Source organism: Thermobia domestica, chromosome 6 (assembly GCF_964235325.1).
Source record: "Thermobia domestica chromosome 6, izTheDome1.hap1.1, whole genome shotgun sequence".
NCBI classification, from domain to species: Eukaryota; Metazoa; Arthropoda; class Insecta; order Zygentoma; family Lepismatidae; genus Thermobia; species Thermobia domestica.
The window spans coordinates 76423527-76431867 of NC_137459.1; the positions used below are offsets into that span (position 1 = coordinate 76423527).

Here is an 8341-nt window from a genome sequence, read left to right on the forward strand (position 1 = left end):
GAAATATCTACATAAAATAGTTAATGGAAGCTTAAGATCGGAAATATTACTTCAGGAACTATCCTTACGTGTCCCTTCCCGCATCACCCGGAATACCCACGTATTCCACCTGGCCCGTCCTAGGTTGGCTGTTATACAGAGGTCTCTTTTTTATAGAATATCAAACTGTTACAATCAAGTAACAACTGATGTGGACATTTTTTCGAGCTACCCAGTGTTTGAAAGAGCAATTAAACGAGCTTTGACGGAATAGTTTTACTTTTACACTCTTTTTTCTATGTTGTTGTTATTGTTGTCTTGTTTTTTTTTTTGTTAGCATGCCCCTGTGTAAAATGGCAAAGTTATGCTGTATCTGGGAATTTGTTCAATAAATAAATAAATAAAATAAAAAAGTGGAGATGCCGGGGATCGAACCCGGGACCTTTCACATGCAAAGCGAACGCTCTACCACTGAGCTACATCCCCGATGACACTCAACTATCTGAAGCAAGTTGTCAACCTTCTCTGTTACATGAACGGATCGGTATTTTTGCCTAGGAATGAGTTATAATTCGAGGGTAATAAAAATAAAAGACTATAGCTTTCACAGAATTAAGATAGTGTTCGTATCATCTTTGTCATTCTTCTTCTTATTATTACGTGTTCTGCCTTTTAGCAGATCCTGGGATTAATAATGTTTTTTTTTTCTTTCTTAATTTTCAGTTTTGGCCTGGAAATGTTTCTTTCATGTTTCTCGATTCCAACTTCCTCTTTTAACTTCCAATATTTTCTTCTATTTTTCAAATCATAGATCACTTGTGTTCTTCTTCTTCCTGTTTCTCTCTTTCCTTTCATTTTTCCTTCTATGGCAGTATGAAAAAGACAATTTCTTGGCAAGATGTGTCCAATACAATTGGCCTTTCTACGAAGTATGCTGGATAGAGGTGTGCTCTTCTCTCCTATACGTTTCAAAACATCTTCGTTTGTTATTCTTTCTATCCATTTTATCTTCTCCATCTTCCTCCGACACCACATTTCGAAGCTCTCCAAATATTTCTTCTCTAACTTTCGTAATGTCCAAGTCTCTGAACCATTGTCATTCTTAATAAAGAGAATTGGATTTGCAATTACGTTGCTACTTGAAACATTAACGTCAAAGCATTAACATACAGTTAAAGTATATTTTAAACCTTAAAATTGTTCTGCACATGATGTAAAGTAGATGGAGATGTATCGGTACATCAGCGGTAGAGGATTTGCTTTGCATGTGAAAGGCCCTGGTTTCGATCCCCGGTACCTCCACTTCTCAGATTTCTTTCTCTTATTGGTTGTTAGTTTAGTAACACACCCTATTTAACACATTTTCCACCATCCCTTCAATATCAATATATATATTCCAGTATAAAGAACCTAAGCCCATAATTATCGATGTTTAAGGCGAAGTTTAAAAAACGTATATTATTAGCGTTTAACGAGAAAGAAAAACGGTAATCTCATACATATACGAATCGACATATGTCGTTCGTTTGAGTAAACTGATGTGCATGAATAAAAAACCTCATGTGTAGGTTTGAGAAAATGAAGAAAAGTGAGTTTCTTTGTAAACTTAAAGATTTGTCAATGGTCAACCTTCTCTCCCAGTTTAGTCGGAAATTAGAAAATTTTCCGATAACGTTTAATTCAAATCTCAACTTTTAGTGAGGGTAAGAGCCCTGAAATACCTAGAGGGAGCGGGAGATATTGGAAAATAATCAAAAACGACCGTATTAGAGTCGAAACCATAGTTCTCGTGGTCGCTGAGATGAATTGTGATACTCCAGATGCCATTTAAACAAAATTTTAACCCTCTCAGCACGATGACATGTAAAAATAATCGAAAATGACCGACATTAGTATCGAATCAATAATTCTCAGCGTCGCTAACTTAAAATAGCAGTCTCCATGCCGTTTAAGTCCAAGTTCAGCCCCCCGTTGGGGTAAAACCCCCTAGCACCACTAGGAGTGATTGAGAGGGTGAAACATAAAAAATGATCGACTACGACTTATATTAGTGTCGATTCCATAATTTTTTTGGGTCGGTTGGATCAATAGTGATTCTCCAGATGCCGTTTAAGTCGTATTTTAGCCTCAATTATCACCCTTGGCGTTGGTGAAATGGTGGCATGTAAAAATATCGAAAACGGCCGATATTAGTGTCGAATCAATACTTTTCAGTGTCGCTAAGTTAATTGGTAACAGTCTCGATACCGTTGTCTCAGCCCTCAGTGGGGGTAAAACCCAATATCACATCTAGGGAAAACTGGAAGGAGAGGCATATAAAAATGATCGAAAAGCGTCCAATATTACTGACGAATCCATAGCTTTTGGTGACGTTTAGATATAAATAGTGACTCTACAGATGCCATTTAAGTCCGAATTCAGCACTTATTATCACTCTGCAAGTTGTGAAATGGTGACATGTAAAAATATTAGAAAACAGCCGATATTAGTGTCGAGTCCATGTTTTCCCGGGTCCTGAGGCTGATTGGTGATAGTTCCGTTCTCCTTTAAGTGCAAGTTTATCTTCAAGGGGCAGTAAGACCCTCTAGTCTAGGGGAAGTAGGAGCAGTGACTTATAACTATAATAAAATGATCGATATCAATGTCGAACCAATAGTTTTTGCTGTCTCGTGTCACTCCCGTCCGCTTAAGTTCAAGTTTAGCCTCAATCAGCACACGTGGGCTGGGGAAGAATGAGACGTAAAATGACCGAAAAGGACTGATATTAGTGTCGAATCAATAATTGTTTTAGGTTCAAGTTCAGATTACAGCGTGAATAAAATTCCTTAGCGCTCCTAGGGGATGTGAGAAGGGGGACGTGTAAAATATTCAAAACTGATCGATACTAATATTTAATCCTTATTTGGGATTGCTGAGTTAAATAGTGAAACTTCCTATGCCGTGTAATTTTAAGTTCAGATCCCTATTAGACACATGTATAAACAATCGAAAACGACACATATTAGTGTCGAATCTATAATTTTCGGAATCATTAAGATGAATACCGACCCACCCGATGCTGTTTAAATCCACGTTCAGGCTTTTTATAGGGATAACATACTATAGAGCAAAATTTATGCGTCCAGGAGCATGAAATAAGGTAATGACTATAATGCCACATTACATTTGGTTTACACTCCTAGACGGCTCCTACTAGAACCTTGTACTCTGCATTTTGTATAAACTGCACGTTGCCGGTGAAGAAAAACATAAATCCAAAATAAGCTGCTGCTATTAACTATTGAAACTTATGCATATACAAAGCTCAAGCTTTTGAAACATTTTCTCAGGTCACCATCTTCTGTTGGATGATGAAGTAGTGATAGTATGCTATCATCAGTTCTTATATAGATTGCTCTTCTTTCCTTCTGAGGAATTCTCTGCATTTCTATTCTTCTGAAAAAATTACATTAAATATAGCATCTTCCTTCAGCTCCTTCACAAGGTTAAAATGTGCGGAGAGGTTGTGGATATTATTTCGTTTGAGCGGTTACGCCAGCCTTCCGGGTTTTCGGAAACGCTGAAATATATGTTTCTTTACATTTAATTTATAGTCTCTATACCAAATTTCAGATCTCTAAATTGAACGAGTTCCACATTCAGTGTATTCTGATTAAACAAAGGGCTACTTGAGTATTTTAGAAATATCCAATTCTCCTTTCTCAGGAGCAGAATTTTCGAAAATGCTCAAACGGATTTTCTTTCTTTTTTCTTTTATTATAAATGATGAGTTTATATCTCGAGTTTCATCTCTCTGATTTCAAGGATTTATGAGACACACTATTCCTGTCAAAAAATAATAAATCTCCTTAGTATATGTATGTCCAAAAGTTCTTCTTTGTTCCCTGCTTTTGTCACAAAAAGAAGTATTCTGTCCAAACCTCATATTTCTGCTTTTAGTAGAATGGCCTGGGCTATGATTAATCAGTCACTCCTACCGTGCCTTTTTATACAATACTATAGATGAAACACCGAATAACGCAGTGCTGTAGTCCTAAAATTTTCAGAGAGTATACGCTGTTTTGTGATCATCTATGATTGTCGTAAGAGACTTGAAGATATTTTTTTTTAAACAATGTTAATCGTATGTACTAATTAATTCAATTAAAATATAAAGAATAATTTTTGTTTTATAGTCTAAAAGCATTTCATACTATTTATTTGATAACACTCCTTACTTACATCACAGCATTAATAACATAAATAGGTTTAGGTATGGAGAAGGGACCAACTCATTACGAGAAGGAACAAAAAAAGCGCCGGATTTTTTTTTTTACTCCAGGGCGGATCCAAGACGGACTTATGGGAGGGGGGCGATGGGTTGTAATACTGCTACATGGAGCTACTTTTAAGAGCTCCAAACTCTAGGATGGGTTTTATTTATATATATAAAATAGGAAAGTTTCCTCTTCTGGGAGGGATCGACCCGATACCCCCTGGATCCGTCCCTGCATGACTCATATATTTGAACACCTGTTAAGAATATAAAAGAAAAAAAGTGATATAGTCATGGCTCGATTAAAATAAATATAAATATGAAAAAAATAAAAATAAACATAAACATAACTTAATAAATATAAACGAAACAAAAGTAGAAAGTACTATATACACTTTTAAGCAGAAGGTACACTCTGATGACTAAGATTAAGCAGAAGGTATACGGTGTGTACCCTCGACTAGAGCCCTGGAATAACGTGACAAAACAAGTAGAACAGTCTTTTTTTGTTTTCATACCTCTTTACTAAAGTTAAAGTACAAAAACAACAACAAATTGTGCTAAGTATTTAAAATCCAAGAGAAAAAAATAATTAAATCAACGTGTTACACCTTGTTTATTCATATAATCGTACTACTCAATCCTTATTTGTAATTCAAATGTTTCTATTTGTAGAGTAATGCAACTAAATTTGTTAAGAGAAAGTGTAATCGTCACAGAACATTGCAAGCATCGTTTTGCTCTGCTCTCTTTTCTTCTTTTACATAGTAATTAGTTTCAACTGTTAAAAAAATGTCAGTTTTCTGTGCTGGATAAACATGAAAGAAAGTCGTCATTGTTTAATCTTACATAATTTGCATAGTGTTGGTTTCATAGTCAGTATACAGTAGGTAATCCCATCCGCACTGAACTCTCTTGTATCATCAATTATAGTGTCCTGTTTGCAAGCTTAGAACTTCATACGAAAAATATCTTGATGCATTCCGTTTATTAATAATAATGTTAAATACTTCTTTTAAGTTTAAAAGATGTTGACTAATAAGTTGCTTTTGAAGATGCTCGTTTTGAAGAAGCGGGACATAGCAAAATATGATGCTAAACTTCTTGCGATCAGTAACGGTGACGTACCCTGGGTGACCACTAGTTTCACAATTCCCCAGACAAGAAAGAGATAGAGAGAGCGTGTGTATAAGTAAATTACATTCGAGCTTTCGATACTAAATATGATGTATAGCATAGAGTCGGAAGGAAGAGTTCTCCGGTGTTCAGTTTTACGTCACATTTTATCCCTAGTTTGGAGCTGTATTAAGCACACTTTCACTGCTTTCCTGGCTAACTTCCCAAGATCATTTCCCAGCGAGACACCTTCGAGCCACAGACCCCATAAAAGGTTGTCCACAGGGGGGCACGTCCGACCATAATTCAAGGAGACCCGCGTGAGATGTGATGGATGTGGAGAACGCGTTTACGGTTTCTTCTGCTTCTTCTTAAGAAAAGAGCAGGGAAGAAAAAAAGGGTAAAGATGGGTCTTTTATAGAACAGCATTCTATCTACCAACATTCCACTCTGTTTTCTAAAAGTCCATCAAAATCACAGCCGAACTCAGTTATAAGAGTACAAAAGACACATCTTTCGTGTGTTTGATGGAAGAGCGGCAGATTTTCTTGTTCTTCTCATATTTGATGAATGATGGAAACAATTGAGCTTGTCTCTTTCTAGCTCACTTCTTACTTCAAACTTTTAGTGAGTCTTGAAATGGAGCAGACATTCATGATATATATTTTCAACTCCAACAATAAGAATTGTGAGTTTCCTAAACGTTACGAATGGTGATACGTACCGAATTACCTTCCTCAGACATTTCACTGGAGAGGAATAAAGAGGAATGTTAAGAAAAATAAGTATCTACTAGCTGAACCTGCCCTCTCTACACAGCACATCATTCACATTATGAGCATGAATCACTATGTCATTCCTCACATCTGTACATGTCCCTTTACATACACAAGTGAAGGACGTGTTGATTAAAATCGGATAGAAGTACCATAAAGGGGAGATTTTCAACTGTTTTTTTAAATATCTCTCACTGTTTGCAAGATTTGATCCTACTTCCGCTTGGAGTTTCTAATTCATGTATGATCAGGGTTTTATTTCTTCTTGCATGCAGTATGCAATGAACAAATACATTAAACACACAAATAATTATGTCAGTGATATATGGTGTTCATTGGGCAAAACACTCCAAACAATAAAGATTCATCTTAGGTTGGAGAAATAGTTATCTTTCGTTTTTCATTATCATTTGCCCATGAAACAAACGCCTGAGAGATATACTACTTCTATATGCAACTGTGTGGTGTTGGAATGTGTAACTCGTATTATATGATGCTTTACTTTTTAAAATTTCAACACTTCCAGTGTACCACTAAAATTGGAATAAAGAAGTAACGACCAAGTTTTTTTTTTTTTTTAATATTCAATTAGAAATGGACAAACTACACAAAATTTGAAGTCGACCAGTGGAAACGACACGTTTCTAGCACTTGTGACTTTTGAGATCTCATTCTCGAAAGGATTAGAGGCAGACATATAAACTTTTCATTGGAGACAAACATATAAACCTAGCATTTTAATATATAGATTACCTGAACCTGCGCTATCTACACAGCGCATCATTCACATGTGAGCATGAATCGGCTTGTCACTCCTCACATCTGTACATGCTTCTTTGCAGACATGAGTGAAAGACATTTTGATAAATAAATAAAAAAAAATGGCAAGGGGTACCATAAAGGAGAGAATTTTTCGATTATTTCTTCAATATCTCGCACCGTTTGCAAGATTTGAGTCTACGTCCGGTTGGAGTTTTTCTAACTCATGTTTGGTAACTGTTTTCTTCCTTCTTGCATGCATTATGTAAGAAGCAAATACATTACATACACAACTAATTATAATGTCAGTGATATATGGTGTTCATTGGCCAAGACACTCAAAACAATAAAGATTCATCTTTGACTGGAGAAATGGTTATCCTTCGTTTTTCATTATTTGGTCATGAAACAAACACCCGAGATATACGCAACCCAATATACAAAATGTGTTGTTGGAATGTATAACTCGTAGGATATGATGCTTTACCTTCTAAAACAGCGTTTCCCAACCTTTTTCAACTTGCGGCACACTACGGGTGTTACTTGGATTCTCGCGGCACACTTATAGATATTATTACTTGTAAATATAAAACTGGTATTTTTTCTGTGATTATTGGTCTCCTACTCACAGAGAAGAAAGGTCGATCATTGTTTTTTTCCCGTGGTAAATCATTATGCTTATTTTTCATTCTAATTTAAAAATAGAAAACAATTGCAATGAAATATTAGACTCAAGTTTTTAAAAATATGCTTTCTTTTTAAAAACTGTATCCAACCTTTTACTAAGAAGGAAGATCACTAAATAACGAACGAACAAACAAATCTCATTTACTTTTAAAACACAAATGTAGGTACTTTGTCGAAAGGATTGAATGATATTTTAAATTTTTAAGTTAGGAAATAGTCTGCAACAATAAAGAAGCAATAATGGTCATAACAATGATAACCATTTTCTTTTCAACATTAGAAATGTACAGAACAGTAACCCGGTATGAAACTTAAAATTGTAGATTCACAGTAGAGTTTCATAGTAATGTGAAATACAAATATACATTTTTCCCTACCTTTTGCAATTTGATTGCTATAAAATTAATAATTGTTTCGATTCCTCGCGGCACACCAGCGGCCCATTCACGGCACACCAGTGTGCCGCGGCACACCGGTTGGGAAACGCTGTTCTAAAATTTCAACACATCCAGTGTATCCCTAAAAAAAAGATATTAAAGAAATAGCGGCCATGTTTTTTAAAACATCCAATTAGAACTGGACAATCTACACAAAATTTGGAATCGACTAGTGGAAACAGCACTTTTCTAGCACTTGTGGTTTTCGAGATCTCATTGTCGAAAGGATTGGGGACAAACACATAAACCTAGCATTTTAATATTCAAATCAGTACACTTAATACCAAGCCAATTTTGATATTATTTTGAATGAATGGTTTTATTTTGTTTTC

General features: G+C 35.5%; 1 non-coding gene across 1 annotated transcript; it reads right to left on the bottom strand.

Moving 5' to 3' along the window:
- Positions 1-393: 393 nt before the first annotated feature.
- Positions 394-465, bottom strand: TRNAA-UGC (transfer RNA alanine (anticodon UGC)). The gene has a single exon. It is a non-coding gene; the product is annotated as a tRNA-Ala (tRNA).
- Between the last annotated feature and the right edge of the window lie 7876 nt (positions 466-8341).